This window comes from Castor canadensis, chromosome 11 (genome assembly GCF_047511655.1).
Source record: "Castor canadensis chromosome 11, mCasCan1.hap1v2, whole genome shotgun sequence".
NCBI classification, from domain to species: domain Eukaryota; kingdom Metazoa; phylum Chordata; class Mammalia; order Rodentia; family Castoridae; genus Castor; species Castor canadensis.
In genome coordinates this window covers 46,806,237-46,814,490 of record NC_133396.1, presented here as the reverse complement: position 1 = coordinate 46,814,490, position 8,254 = coordinate 46,806,237, and positions in this window count along the sequence as shown.

Here is an 8,254-nt window from a genome sequence, read left to right as displayed (position 1 = left end):
CTTTTATTTTGGGGACCTCTTGGCTCAGTTCTTGCACATGGAAAAATGGAGAGTTGAGGTTTACATGGTGGTCATTTTTGTTATAGTAATGAAAGGCTTGAAATGATCACAAAAGGAAAAATAGGAAAATATGCCTCCTAAAAAGAGCCAAGGCAAATTATTTTAGCAACCGAATCCTAAAAGGAATTTTCAAGTAAAAATATGGTTCCTGTGAAGTTGTTATGGCAACTGACATTTAAAAGTAACTGGGTTTGGGCAAGTTTCTTTCTCCACCCTCTCTGCAAAGTCTTGCAGGAACTTCATGCTAAAATTATGCTTTAATTTTAATTAACCAAATAGGTCATAAATATAGCTTATTCCCAAATCCTTACAATTCCTATCCTTTGAGTAGCTGATCTACTAATGAGAAAATATTTCTACAAAAACCCATTTCCCATTAAGAACTCCTATCCAATATTTTCCAATATAATTTATCAATTTAAACACATTGCATAATGTGATATTCTATAGCATTCCATTAAAATGATAAATAGTGGGGGGTGGGGAGAACCAATAGATTAAACATATTTCAAGCAGTGTAACTATATTTAAATAACTCAAACCATTGCAGAGGAAAACATACTGTTCTCATCCTCCATACATTCTAAACTCATATTTGCATATCCTTGACTATAAGGGTATTAATAGGACAGAAGAAGGGGGGCAATAAAAAATGACAGGCAACTTCAGAAGAAATAAAATTTCTATTAGGCTTTGTTATAAGATTACATCAAAGCAGTTCATATGTTTTAATCTGGGGAGAGAAAAAGCAACTACTTGGGGTTTGTGCCTGGGGCTGCCTCTGTGTACTGAACCAGACAGTTTGCATAATGAACAATTTTCATTCAATCAGGATCTCAGCATAGATAGCTCCCACTCAAAGGTCCAGGGCACCCACTCATAGTTTTTATCTCCTAGCTCCACCTGCTGGAGAAACAGTGTATTACAGGGAGAAAAGGATTCAGAGCAGCATTTCAAAGCCACTGTTCTAAATTCAGGTACAAAAAGTTAGAGACCTGACTTTCAATACCCCGCTCCTGTGGTTGAAAGGGTCTCTGTAAGATAGCAGAAGGCACAGCTTTTTAACAACTCCTGTCACAGGGAGAGAAGGCTCATGGGGGTCATAGCATGAAACCTTTTGCCCTTTCTACCACTTCCTAAATTAGGGATTTTAGAAATTGCTGCTTGCATTCTGGGCCAAACACCAGGCAGAATGAGGTTGCTGGAAGGTGGTTTGCCTTGAGTGACTGGTAGACAAGGTCACTGGTTTAAAACACCAAAGGCAGTTCCTACCTAGCTCAGTCGTCTTTCCAATTTCCAAGCTGTCTTGAAGCTTGAAAAAATAAAAGAGGGGTGGGAGGCAGGGGGAAGCGACCCAAATGGAATCGCATTTTCACGCACAATGGAAAACTTAAAGCTGAACCAATCGTTTTTGGAAAAACTGGCACAGATGACATTGGCTTGGAGGAAGGGCTGTCCAGGGCCAGTCGGCTGTGCCAGGACCCCAGGCTGAGCCTAATCCGCCTTTATCCAAGGATTTAGCATGCCTCCCGCTGCTCACCTCTCTGGGCTGGAGCTCTGCCTCACCTGGTTCTGTCCCAGGGTGGTCGTGCGGCTGCTCTCCCATGGGGGGGCCACGCTGGGAGGGGGAGCAACATCAAGCCGCGTGAAACTGTTTTCGAAAACCTGGGATGATCATTTAAATGTTTAAAATATGCACATGGTAATTCAAAACTAATTACCCTGAGCACATTTGAAACATTTATGCCATCATCTCTGGATCCTGCCTACTGATTTTGCGCTGCAGCTCACTCTGGTGTTTCTATAAACTGCTTCAGCGATTTTAACTTCCAGGCTAAATCAGGCAGGCTCTGGCTCCCGCCCCTGGCTGGTGGAGAGACCCCTTCCCTGACTTCCCGGAGGCAGCGCCCTGTTTCCCGGGAGAGCCATTTGTCATGGTCTTGTAGTTCTGGCTGCCGAATCATTGCTCTTGTTGCTGTTCATAATTGTCTTTTCCATTATTTAATTTAGGTGAAAATGACCTCTCCCCCCATCGATTCCTTTTCTCCTTCTTCCTCCCAATTCCTTCTTCCTCTGCTTTGGCATGTGGTCCCTCCCCATTTCCTGATTTCATTCAGGTGTATGGAAAGGTTCCCTTGATATTCATATCCCAAATGGTTCCTTCTCCATTTGGGAGTGAATGTGGGATATTTTCTGGGGTCTTAAAGTGGCCCCATCCACCACCCATCTTGAGAAGCAGGACACGACCACCACTGCTGATGGAGCATGTGTTCTGCAGCCCAGGCACACACACTGTCAGACACTCACCCCATACACAGCTAACTCTGCTTATAGACTAATTAGACCTAGGCAGGGCCTGCAGCAAATTCATTTCCCCTTTTTCCAGAATAAAATGAGTTCTCTTCCTTTGGGGGTACTAAACCAGCATGCCAGTGGCTAAGAGTCTGAGAAGGGTGATGTGTCCGGAATCACTTTGACTTCCCAAGTCTAAGGAAGGAAACCGGCCTCGGCTGGGGGGAGCTGCAATTGGAAGGGACACGATTCTGGAGCCAAGAAATGAGCACTGGCTTACAAGAATGTTCCAAGAATCAGGGCTGTCTCCTTATTAGCACTTTGAAGGTGCCAGTGGCAGGTTTTAGACGTTTAGGAAAAGAAAACTGGGTTAGAGTCCCACAGTCAGCTGAAGTTTGACAGAGTGATATTATGGGTTTAACTAGAGCCATTAAGAGACTTCCTCATTATCCCCTCACCACCGCCACCAAAGTTATCACATGAGCCATAATGCAAGAGAGAATTTCCATTCCATCAACAAGAGAGGGAGCCAGTCTATCTCTGTCCAAAGGAAATGAGCGGCCCAGCATGAAGCTGGTGAGGAATGGAGTGTACAACACTCTATAACATCCCCTGCAGGATTTCCTGGGCGATTTAGTTGGCTAAGCAGAGGCGGCTGCGCTGGAACAATCTTCCTGTGTACCTGGCTTGCGAGCACACTGGCTCCATGAGCCACCGAAAGGTCAGTGAACAAAGGACACTCTGGAAGACCTACATTCCACAGAGCTTTAGTATTAAGCTCCAAGGAAATCAAGATCCAGGCCATTCTCCTGGTGTTCAGCAATCTCATTTGTTAGTTTTCTACAAAGATCTACCACTCAAACCAAGCTAATTTCCTCAGCATCACCTGCGCCTAGTTTACATTCTCCTCCTCAGTGTGCTGTCTCTTTAGCTTGAAATGGACTTTTTTTCCCTCCATTTTTTGCACCTTCATAATGATAGCTCACAAGTGGCTTGGGTTACCCCCTCCTGCTTGTCCCCAGCCTTCCATTGAACTGTTTTTCCATACTCAGTCTGCTCTGAATTACTCGGCTTATTTATAAAAAGTGGTCTTCCATTTTGTGAGCCTTTCCCTCTTGGATTAAAAGTGAGAGAGTGGGGACCAAATTCTCTATTTCCTTTGTACTTCTTGGGGCATCTCAAGTAGTAGTCCCATATTGGAGACACCCAGGTTAGATAGTGACAGATTGTAGCTTACAGTTGGAGTTACAAACACCAGTCCCCACCCCCACCCCACCCCCACACTGAGGGAAAACTGCACCCCCCTCCTTGAGATGTTGCTGGCATTCTACAACTTGCCCAAAGCCAGATTTATTGCTCCTGCTGTAAAGTGTATCTTCTGTAAGCCTCACTTAAAAGCTACCACTTGGCAGAAGATCAAGTTAGAAGTGCAGGATAGCAGGTGATGGCGAGAGTAAGAGGGGGTGGGGAGGGCGGGGCAGAGCAAATAATTGAAGCTCCAAGAGCTACCCGCTCAATATTTAACCTAACTGGTAATTTGCTGTGACAATTATGCCATGAACTGAACACCACGACTGTACAAGAACGTCGCTCTCTAATTAAGAAGGCTCTGCTTTTCCTAGTCACCCGCACTTTAATAACACACACAAAATGAGACTTGGCTCCAGAAGCTAAAGGCTCCATTAAGAACATGTGCAGCACACGGCTGTGGTGTGCACATCACCCAAGAGTGATGCTGCCCAGTTAAGCCTGCTAACACCTTCAATTCGCCCTCACGCCACGAGCCCCATTTGACTGACAGGCATCTTCCCGGAAAGCCTGTGCGTGCCTCCACTGCAAATCGACCTGCTTCCCCACAGCACCTCTTTGAACCAGGAAGGCTCGGTGTGGGATTGATCCTTAAAGAGTAACTTTAATAAGGATCTTCACAAAAATAAAAGTCCCTGGGAACAAATCTTCCTCCTGAGGATGGAGAGGGACACAAGGATGGAGACACACACACACTGCTAGCCAAAGACTCCGGTGTAAGACAAGAGAAAATTATTCACATCATGGCTGTAAAGAAGGATGTCACCATCTTCTAAACTGACTGCTAAAACGTGGCTAAACCAGACAAACCTTTTTTTCTTTTTCTTTTTGGCTTAATTAGTGGCTCCCTTATGGAAGGTTTGCTGCCTGGAGAGCCCATTAGAAGAGAACTTATTTCCTGGGATGCACCTTTTATACAGCTATTCAGATTTTAAATAAATAGAGGAGATGGGTGGTGGTGGTGATGGTGGGGCGAGGGTGTCATGGAAGTAGCAATGCTTCTGTGGACAAGCTCTGCATCACGAGCCTAAGTGATGGGCAGATCAGCTTTCCTAGGCAAACCTGTAAGCCTCTAAAATTTTAGGCCAATAGAAATGACCTCTGTACTGTGGCTGACTGAAGATATAAATAAACCTCAACATGAACAGCAGTGTCAATGCTGAGAGGAGATGAGAGTCCAATTGGGGCTTATTTTTAAAAAGTCCCGGTTTTTCTGGCTTCAATTCAGGGCAGGGAGGGTATTCATGAGCAGAGTCTGGGCTCCCTGCAGTGTGCTCTCTGGCTCTCCTGGGCACCAGCCCCTCAGTTACCTAACCATTGAAAGGAAGCTGTACCACACTCAAGTTAAATATAGGCTGGGTTATCTGCATTTTAAAAGCACCAAGTGCATTATCTGAGGAAGCTGTCATTTTTAATGACAGCACAAACTTCCAATTACCAGCTGGGTAATACACCGGAGAGCAGCTGCAATTTTATAAGAATGGCTCACCATTATTAAAAGTTTACATGATCACTTTTAAATTGGAGATAAATATTTCACATGAGGCAGGTGGAATTAAGTTTTTCACATGGTCTATGTGAGGCTGGAAAAAAAATTTTTTTTTTTTGAAAAATACACATTGTGAGATTTATCAACAACTGAGAAGTAGGGGGTGCCTGCTTCTCAGTCATGAAGAGCCTGGAAAAGCTGAAGGGCTGTGACAATGACCAGGTGGTTGGTTCACAGTCTCAAATATGCCTACAAGTTCACTCACTGTCAAGTTACAAATATTCCTGACAGGTCCAATGCAAGAGCTAGGGGTCTTAGGCAACAGTCTTAGGCCACCCAGAGTCAAACATTATTCACACAGGGAACTTACCTTACTTTGGAATTTTCTTCATGGAGTCTCTGTAGCCTCTTGTCAGTGATCAGTGGAGTGACTCTGGTCAGGTGTTATGTTCTTCCACATAGACAGACAGCCCCTGACCTAAACAAAGGCTGTGACTCGTGTTTCAAGTGACCCAATTCTTTGTGAAGCCTTTGTTGGTGACTTGAGTCTCCAGTGATCTATCTACTGAATTTTCATTTCACTGTGTTATGCCATACTCAGCCCCAAGCCTGGCTCCAAAAAACCCACATTCTTGGGGAAGAGGCATTTATTTTCTTAATGCCCTCCTTATGCTGGTGACCCAAAGGGTACCCACAGGATTTAGAGGCAAGATGGGAATAAAATGCAAGGAGACACTGTCGCTTATTTTATAATTTGTTATTGGAAGTGTTTTAACTAGGATGTTTCATGATGGTGTGATTATAAATACCATATAAAAAAGGAAGAGAAGGTGGTGGAATCCTAGTTACTTGGGAGGCTGAGATCGGGAGGATCAAGGCTTGAGGCCAGCCTGGGCAAATAGTTCAAGACCCCCTCAACTCCAAAATAACCAGAGCAAAATGGGCTGGAGATGTGGCTCAAGCAGTAGAGCACCTGCTTTGCAAGCATGAAAGCCTTGAGTTCAAACCCCAGTCCCACCCAAAAAATAAAAAATAAAAAAAAAAACACATGGAAGGAGGCTAGGACAGGCAGGTGGATCAAGGAAAATGACAGACTACATGCTTTTCCCAATGACATCAAAACTGTCATCACAAATAAAAGATTTAAGGATCATTAATAGCTTTAGAGAATCAGGTTGCTTTATAAAACAAGTCAAATGTGTTCCTGGGAGGCCATTTCTACCATGCTGGCTTCTTCATGGCTACACCCGTGTCCTTGGGGTAGGCAGGATGAAACTCTGGATGGCTCCAAAGCCTCACTCCTCCCTGCATTAATCTGCTGCTTCTAGGAGTCTGCTCAAATTACCTGCCAGTCTTTGATGGTACATGGGGTTAGACGAGTTATCATTGGGCCAAGGCAACAGAAAAACCATCAGAGAACCTAACAGAACAAGAAGTGCAGGCATATATTTCCACAGTGTCTCAAAGGAGAACTGCTAGTGCCCATTAGAACCTGAGTTTATAACAAATTTTAAAAGTATTGCCGGTTATGTGGCACACCTTCCACTTGGTGGAAGGCTGATGCAGGAGAATCGTAAGTTCAAGGCTACCCTGAGCTACATAGGGAGCCCCTTCTTAAAAAAAAAAAAAAAAACAGACAAAAGGACTGGAAGTGTGGCTCAAGTGGTAGAGTGCCTACTTTGCAAGCTTGAAGCCCTGAGTTCAAACCTCAGCCCCACCAAAAAAGCCCCAAAAAAGTATAAGCAGCTGACAGAAAGTGACTCAGCTCCATAAATTTACTTATCCATAAAGCCAAATATCACTTAAAGTGATACAAGATACATGTCTTTTTTCTTTTTTTTTTTTTTGGCAATACTGGGTTTTGAACCTCAGGGTCTCATACCTCAGTGCTCTACCATTTGAGCTATGCCTCCAGGACTTTTTGCTTTAGTTATTTGTCAGGTAGTGTCTTCCTGTTTTTGCCTACAGATTTCTCCTACATAGGTGGGGTTATAGGGGTGTTCCACCGTGCCTGGCTAGTTGATTGAGATAAGAATCTTCTATACTTTGAACCTTGATCCCCCTGATCTCTGCCTCCTAAGTAGCTGGGATTACAGGTGTGGCCACTGCACCCAGTCCAGATCTATTTTTACTGAAGTAGAAAGGACATCCATTCTATAGTGCTAGGAGGATGTGTTACAGAATGGTATGTATGGTATGATCCCACTTCATCTTTTTGCAGTGCTGGAGTCAAAACCAAGGCCACATTCATGCTAGTGAAGTACTCTACCACTAAACTATACCCAACCCTCCTCCATTTTGTATTAAAACTGTATTTATACACATATATACACAGAAAGTGGTAGTCAGCTAAAGAGGTTAAGGCTGGTTGGTGGGATTATGGATGATTTTGTTTTTTCCTATCAGGTTATTTTTCTTTTTCATTTTTTTGGCAGTACTGTGGTTTGAACTCAGGACCTCACCACCAGCCCTTTTTTGTGTTGTGTATTTTTGAGTCTCTAGAACTATTTGAGTCTCTAGAACTATTTGCCCGGGCTGGCTTCAAACTGCAATCCTCCTGATTTCTGCCTCGTGTGTATAGGAGTGAGCCACAGGCACCCGGGTAGCAAGTTATTTTCTAAAAAGGAATGTGTATTACTTGCATAAGAAATAATCAATGGTCCAAATCATCCCCTTTCCCTTCCTTTTTTCTTTAACAAATACTAACAATACTTAACATCAGCTTAGTAACAAAATAAACTCAGTTAAGGTCCTCCACCCCTCAATGAACAAATGAAAATATCTAAACTCTATTCTCTTTGAGAAACAATTGTTTCCAAAGGTGTTTTAAAAGCTAGAACGCTACCTAGAGTAGATTATAAGACTAAGAGCTTCCAAACCATATGAAAACGGGGCTAAAAAGAAACCGTCTTTGAGACAAGGAAAGAATCAATTTTTGAGAGGAACAGTGGCCTTCTGACAAGTGCAAAGGAAAGAAGGCCCAGCAACCCGTTTCATTTTCTATAAATAAAACCATGGCAGGCGTATAGCCAAAGAAACACAAGTCAATACAAACCTTTATATGCTGCGTTGCCAAACTTCACTTTTAGACAGTATATTAATTAT